This window comes from Nerophis ophidion, linkage group LG06, assembly GCF_033978795.1.
Source record: "Nerophis ophidion isolate RoL-2023_Sa linkage group LG06, RoL_Noph_v1.0, whole genome shotgun sequence".
NCBI lineage: Eukaryota > Metazoa > Chordata > Actinopteri > Syngnathiformes > Syngnathidae > Nerophis > Nerophis ophidion.
The window spans coordinates 58,208,759-58,216,841 of record NC_084616.1 but is presented as its reverse complement, the minus strand read 5'-3'; the positions used below and the strand labels follow the sequence as shown (position 1 = coordinate 58,216,841).

The 8,083-nt window shown below is 39.9% G+C and overlaps 1 non-coding gene across 1 annotated transcript; it reads right to left on the bottom strand.

Annotated features, from left to right (window-relative positions):
* Window positions 1-1,043: 1,043 nt before the first annotated feature.
* Window positions 1,044-1,115, bottom strand: trnaa-ugc (transfer RNA alanine (anticodon UGC)). Its single transcript has one exon. It is a non-coding gene; the product is annotated as a tRNA-Ala (tRNA).
* Between the last annotated feature and the right edge of the window lie 6,968 nt (window positions 1,116-8,083).

The window sequence follows — 8,083 nt, the reverse complement described above, 5'->3', positions numbered from 1 at the left end:
TGTAAATGTAAATAAATAGGCAGGTGAATTGATTAACGTGGACCACGACTTAAACAAGTTGAAAAACTTATTTGGTTGTTACCATTTAGTGGTCAATTGTACGGAATATGTACTGAACTGTGCAATCTACTAATAAAAGTTTTAATCAATCAAAGGTGACGTCACAACATAAAGATGTTTATGTTTAAAAGTGCAAATTACAAGATTTTATTGGGGTCATGTGACACAAAGTCAATATAAATACCATATTTCTTTGAAATGCCGCAGGGCATATAGTGTGCGCCTGCCTTGAATTACTGCCGGGTCAAAATTGCTTCCCAAAATTATTAGCGCATGCTTAGTATTCCCGCCTGGTCAAACTCATGACGTCACAAGTGACACTTCCCCTGTCATCATTTTCAAAATGGAGGAGGGTGATTTCAATACCGGTAATTTGAAATCGCATAAAGGGAAGAAGATTAAGAGCTATTCAGTAGGATTTAAGGTCCAAGCTTACATCACACTCAAATTTTCACTGCATACCTTTGGTAAATGCCGGAGTGAGAAGAGGTTTTAAAATAATTAGCGCATGCTTACTTTTACCGCATGCTTACTTTTACCGCATTCATTTGGTAAGCGCAGGAGTGAGAAGAGGTTTTAAATTAATTAGCGCCCTGGCGGCAATTCAAGGAAATACGGGATATGTCTTCTATATCAGTGGTCCCCAACCACCGGGCCACAGAATAATTTTTTATTCATTTTTATTGTAAAAAAAATAAATAATATACATAAATGTATATATATTTTTTTAATTAAGTCAATATAAAAAACACAATATACACTTACAATTAGTGCACCAACCACAAAAACCTCCCTTTTTCATGACAAAGAAAAATATATATATATATTTTTTTTTAGTTCATAGTTAATTCTGGTGTAACAGTAGTATCTTGAATGCACAATAGTTAATAGACTGTACCAATAGAACGTCATAAAGTGTTTTTTCTAAGTATGCTTGATTTGGCGGAAGGTAAACCAACGAAAAAAACTTCAGGTGACAAAAGTGGAGATGCCGGGGATTGAACCCGGGGCCTCATACATGCAAAGCATGCGCTCTACCACTGAGCTACATCCCCTACTGAGGTCTCACCGTTGATATTTTCTTATTTAAACAGTTACTCACGCGTGTGTCCATGTTTCTGAAATATTTTCGCTCTTTTTGCAAAATGCTGGATCTATTTTTGGACTCATCTGTGGTACATAAAAGTAAGTTTTCAGTGCTCGATTATATCAAACAGTCTTTGTAATCCCTATCGCTGCCGCTAGAGAGCGTAGTTGATTAATGTAACTTACAGGTAATGTTGGAAGGCACAGTAAAAATACTTGGACCCTCTCCTCTGTCTTGTCTTCGTATGTAGTCACCAATCATTATATTTATGAACATAGTGCATATCCACTGTGATGCTAAACACAAACATACAGCAGCACCCGGGGAACTATAAAATATAAAATATTTGACCGGAATGAGAATCAGCACCTCCAGGTCCGAGTCCGGTTCTCTCCCGGAAAATGGTGGAGTGCCATCTCCGGGTTGGGGAGGAGACCCTGCCCCAAGTGGAGGAGTTCTACTACCTAGGAGTCTTGTTCACGAGTGGGGGAAGAGTGGATCGTGAGATCGACAAGCGGACCGGTGCGGCGTTTTCAGTAATGCGGATGTTGTACCGACCCGTTGTGGTAAAGAAGGAGCTGAGCCGGAAGGCAAAGCTCTCAATTTACCGGTCGATCTACGTTCCCATCCTCATCTATGGTCATGAGCTTTGGGTCTTGACCGAAAGGATAAGATCACGTGTACAAGCGGTCGAAATTAGTTTCCTCCGCCGTGTGGCGGGGCTCTCCCTTAGAGATAGGGTGAGGAGTTCTGTCATCCGGGAGGAATTCAAAGTTAAGCAGCTGCTCCTCCACATTGAGAGGAGCCAGATGAGGTGGTTCGGGCATCTGGTCAGAATGCCACCCGATCGCCTCCTGAGGGAGGTGTTCAGGGCAGGAGGCCACGGGGAAGACCCAGGACACGTTGGGAAGACTACGTCTCTCGGCTGGCCTGGGAACGCCTCGGGATCTCCCGGGAAGAGTTTGAGGAAGTGGCTGGGGAGAGGAAAGTCTGGGCTTCCCTGCTTAGGCTGCTGCCCCCGCGACCCGACCTCGGATAAGCGGAAGAAGATGGATGGATGGATGGATGGATGGATATTCATTGTGTCTCTTCTGGGGGAAAAAAACGTCCTTTTCCGTTGGGAATGTATTTATTTTTATTTATTTGTTTGGTCAGTGTTACAGAAGTCATGCTCTGCTGTCTTTAAGGACCAACTGAAAAATAGTTATATAAAGATTTTTGCTGGCTCGCAGCATAATGTAAAAAAAAAACAAATTAAACAAATAACAAAAATACATAATGTAATCAAGAAAAAACTGAAATTTTGGTATTAATAACTAATAATATTGAATTGTGTCACATACAACACATATCTTTGACCATAAATATATATTTTTTTTAAAAGATAATAATTTTTTACATTATAAAAAAATAGCAAAATTGCCCCTGCATATTTTTGACTTTTCAGTACGCACAGATGCACCACATCTGCGTTCCCCTCCAAGGTTTCTCATTGTAGCCCAATGGGTTGAGTTTTTCCTTGCCCTGATGTGGGATCTGAGCCGAGGTTGTCGTTGTGGGTTGTGCAGCGCTTTGAGACACTTGTGATTTAGGGCTATATAAATAAACTTTGATTAAAGTTTGGACACCCCTTATATGTGTAGTGTACTACACGGTTTAAACATGTCAGTAGAATCTGGCGATTGAGCTATCATTATTTTAACGTAAAAATAACAGTGGTACCATTTTTTGATTTACAGTAAGTAATGCACTATAAAAACTAAGATCATGGATTTTACTGTAAAAAAAAAAAACAACCTCACAGCTCACATGCCAAAATTTTACTGTAAAAATAACAGTTACATCGTATTTATATTTACAAAAAGTAGGTGAAAAAAAATCACCATACATTTTATACTAAAATGTTCTCAACTGAGGTACCATTTTTTTGTACTGTAAAATCTACAGATTTTTTTTACAGTTTTGTGTTTTTAGTAATCTGCTGCAAAAATGTTAGTCCCTCCCAGTTTGAACTGAACGCGCGGGCCGGCATTTTTGGGCCCAAATTAGTCCACAGGCCGCCAGTTGACAATTCCTGCTTGAGGAGATATTTGAGGTTTGTGGTATTTTACGGTGGCACAGGGGTTATTGCTGGTACCTCACAATCTGTGTGTGTGTGTGTGTGTGTGTGTGTGTGTGTGTGACTGCGTGGGTTCCCTCCGGGTACTCCAGCTTCCTCCCACCTCCAAAGACATGCACCCGGGGATAAGTTGATTGCCAACACTAAATTGCCCCTTGTGTGTGAATGTTGTCTGTCTATCTGTGTTGGCCCTGTGATGAAGTGGCGACTTGTCCAGGGTGTACCCCTCCTTCTGCCTGAATGCAGCTGGGATAGGCTCCAGCCACCCCCGCGACCCCGGGAGGGACATGCGGTAGAAAATGGATGGATGGATGGATAGCGGAGGAATGCACATCACCACTTAACGTTTTGGAAGAAAAATGACTAATTCGTTTTATTCATGACAAAAAGAAGTACAATTTTAATTTTGTATTTTCAATGGTTGACATGTTGCTTTTAGTTTAGGGCCAAATCCTTTGTGTAATTTAAAGGGGAACTTCACTTTTCATTTATTTGTCCATCATTCACAATTCTTATGTGAAACAAGTGCGCATTTGTTTTTCTTTTTTCTAACTCGTAAATAAACGTTAGCAAAAGTCAGTTTACAATGGAGGAAATGGATTTGCACAATTCCGCCTATAAAGCAGTCTAAAAAACATCCGAAAACCTCCATCAAGGTTTTATATACACACTGCAAGTATATATTTCATGTAATAACAGGCACTTGAATAATAACATGTAATAGCAACTGTGCCTTGTATATACATTTTTATTATAATTTTTAGCTAAGTACCGTGTGACTTGTTGAAGGGTGGACTAGCAAAGTAAAATTTTCATTGTATGGAAAACTGTCTGTTTAACTGGGCATATGACAATAAATAATCTTGAATCTTGAATCTTGGTCTTTTTAAGCATACAGCGGCATATTTATTGTTAAAGTTAAAGTTAAAGTGCCAATGATTGTCTCACACACCCACGGGGTGTGGAGAAATTATTCTCAGCATTTGACCCATCACCCTTGATCACCCCCTGGAAGGGGAGGGGAGCAGTGGGCAGCAGCGGTGGCCGCGCCCGGCAATCATTTTGGTGATTTAACCCCCAATTCCAACCCTTGATGCTGAGTTATTGTCACAGCTACATTGAAATATTCGCTATTTCCTACAACAACTACCAATCATGGCAGACTTCATGAGCGCCAACAACGGCTACTTTAAGACCAATGATGATCAAGAACCTCATATTTTTTAGCCTGAATATAATGAGGATGAGCTACACATTTTAGAAGCAATGTGATAAGCAGATCCAGCCAGCAGCACAATTGGTAAGTGCTAAAGAAGAAATACAAACCATGACCATAATAAAACAATCACTAACTGTAGAATGTCTGCGCTCACTGGGATGCCGACTGTTGGGATGTTCATATTGTTCCGTTTGAATGAAGAATTAATCACAATCCCTACGCAGGTTTAAAAAAAAAAAAAGGTAGCCGCAAGCGAGCGTCTTTCCTTGTCTTTTTCGCCATCTTAAAGTACAATGGCAAAGTTGACTGATTTCTCTGTTTATGGCCTCGACCTTCTACGCTCCAGTAAGTCATCCATTGGATCGGTTGCTTTTGTTAGAGCTTACTTGTATGTGCTTTAGTGGCGATTTTAAGCTGTAGCTTGACTGAAAAACTCAAAATGATGAATTAGGTTAAACTACACCCTTTTAGAGGGACATTTTGTCCTTAAAACAACCATAGTGACCCACCCACTAGACACATCTGGGCAAGTCCAAAATGGCTGCACTGTCCTTGACCATGTCTGGCTTCTTCACAAAGGAGAAAAAAACGTACACAAACATTTTTTTAAGTGGATATTGTGTGAAAATGACTTCATTATGACTTCCACATGATTTTGGTGGTTTAATGTGAATAATTTAAGAGATATAATTTAAAAATGTAACCTAAATGCAGACTAAGTTATTTCTTTAGAGTGCTCGCCCCGAGATCGGGAGGTAGTGAGTTCAAACCCCGCCCAAGTCATACCAAAGACTATAAAAATTGGACCCATTACCTCCCTTCTTGGCACTCAACATCAAGGGTTGGAATTGGGGGTTAAATCACCAAAATGATTCCCGGGCGCAGCCACCGCTGCTGCTCACTGCTTCCCTCACCTACCAGGAGGTGAACAAGGCATACTTGCCAACCTTCCCGATTTATCCGGGAGACTCCCGAATTTCAGTGCCCCGCCCGAAAATCTCCCGGGGCAACCATTCTTCCTAATTTCTCCTGATTTCCACGCAGACAACAGTATTGGGGGCCTTTAGTGTCCTCTACAACAGTGGTCCCCAACCTTTTTGTATGCGCGGACCGTCCATCCATCCATTTTCTACCGCTTATTCCCTTTCGGGGTCGCGGGGGGCGCTGGCGCCTATCTCAGCTACAATCGGGCGGAAGGCGGGGTACACCCTGGACAAGTCGCCACCTCATCGCAGGGCCAACACAGATAGACGGACAACATTCACACTCACATTCACACACTAGGGCCAATTTTAGTGTTGCCAATCAACCTATCCCCAGGTGCATGTCTTCGGAAGTGGGAGGAAGCCGGAGGGAACCCACGCATTCACGGGGAGAACATGCAAACTCCACACAGAAAGATCCCGAGCCTGGATTTGAACCCAGGACTGCAGGACCTTCGTATTGTGAGGCAGACGCACTAACCCCTCTGCCACCGTGAAGCCTATGCGCGGACCGGTCAACGCTTAATAATTTATCCGCGGCCCGGGGGGAGGGGTCCTTTTTTTTTTCTTTTTTCTTTTTTTCTTCTTTGTCATGAAAAAGAGACGTTTTTGTCATGAAAAAGGGAGTTTTTTGTGGTTGGTGCACTAATTGTAAGTGTATATTGTGTTTTTTTTATGTTGATTTAATAAAAAAATAAAAAATGTATATATGTTTATTTTATTTTATTTTATTTATTTTTTTTTTTTTATAAAAAATTATTCTGCGGCCCGGTGGTTGGGGACCACTGCTCTACAACCTTTCGTCACTTCTGCTTTTGCCTCCAGTCAAACAGCCTGTCGGCTAAGTCACATAATATATGCGGCTTTAACACACACTCAAGGGTGAATGCAAGGCATACGTGATCAACAGCCATACAAGTCACACTGAGGGTGGCCGCATAAACAACTTTAAAACTGTTACGAATATGCGCCACACTGTGAGCCCACACTAAACAAGAATGACAAACACATTTTGGGAGAGAATCCACACCGTAACACAACATAAACACAACAGAACAAAAACCCAGAATCAATCATTGGTACTTTAACTTAAATTTCAACTTTACTAGTTTATTGTTTGCCGCATACAATCTATGCTATGTGCTGGTGTTGGTGTGTTACAACAGAGAAGTGTGGTGCCGTAAAGCAGTTTGACCCACGCTTGTTGGAAGTGTCGCAAAATCATGTTAGCTCAGAGTCGAGTCCGTGTATCCTTGGATATAACATTGTTCAATACTGAAATCTTGTTACATTGTAAGAAACATACTGTAATCGTGTACTGCAACAATTGTTTATGTTAAGTCCAGTTTCTAATGTTAAATTATACTGACAAACCATGTAATATTAACTATTTTCTGAAGTCTTAAATATGTTAAAGACTTCACCAAGAAAAGGATACTTTTTTGCAAGGTCCTTTTTAACAGATTATGCAATTTTACCAGTAATACATCCATCCATCCATTTTCTTCCGCTTATCCGAGGTCAGGTCGCGGGGGTAGCAGCCCAAGCAGTGGTTTTATAAATGTTTTTATAAGTTGTCAGGCAATGTAGTTCAATTTGAATAGTCTAAAAATTAATTTTGATGTACACAATGAAGCACAGAATAAATCCACAGTTTGTTATCATATGTTTGTTTGTGATCATTTATTTGTAAAGTGTAATGAAAAATGTTAGAATACAAGATAAAGTTTTATATACATAAAATAAAACAAAGAAATTAGAGGGGTTTCTCATAGTCAGCATTGTCACTGGCGTCCCACTGGATGTGAATTCTCCCTGCCCACTGGGTGTGAGTTTTCCTTGCCCTTTTGTGGGTTCTTCCGAGGATGTTGTAGTCGTAATGATTTGTGCAGTCCTTTGAGACATTTGTGATTTGGGGCTATATAAATAAACATTGATTGATTGATTGATTATAATCAACATTTGAAAATGGGTTAAACTTGTAACAAAATAATAATGGAAGTAACTCAAATTAGTAAGCAATCAACTCGAAAATGTAGATCAATGCACATATTTATTGAGTATGCTGCATTCAGTTATCAAAAACTTTTAACTGTTAAAAAAATCAAGTTGCCTAAAATTAAAGGAAGCAATCAGTTGTATACAATGGCACTTCAGTTGATACAATGTAAAAAAAAAAAACAAACGGAGAGGGTTGCCTCAATTTTTCTCATTGGGTTAAGTCATTACTTTTTAGTGTGTACTATACAAGTGAGAGGCCTAATTTATAATGTAGAATTAACTTTTACCAACTCAGAGGCAATGCAGCAGGTCACCGGCTCAGTATGTCAATAGCTTCATAAGCTAGTTACCGCTCTGTGATCAAGGCACCACTAAAAATTGTTTCTCCGCGTTGGTGCTTATAACAACAATATTTTTAATACCTGGTTAATATTCAGGCCACAAGATGTAAATGGAGTATTGTTGGTGGTTTTTGATGTTTTTTAAGAAGTCTCATAAATGTTGTATATTACAAATTAGAATGCATTAAAAAAACAAATGTCTTCTTGTCTTACATAGAGATTTTGAATGATGGGTAAAATTCCCCAAATAGTGCAGTTCCCCTTTAAAATAAC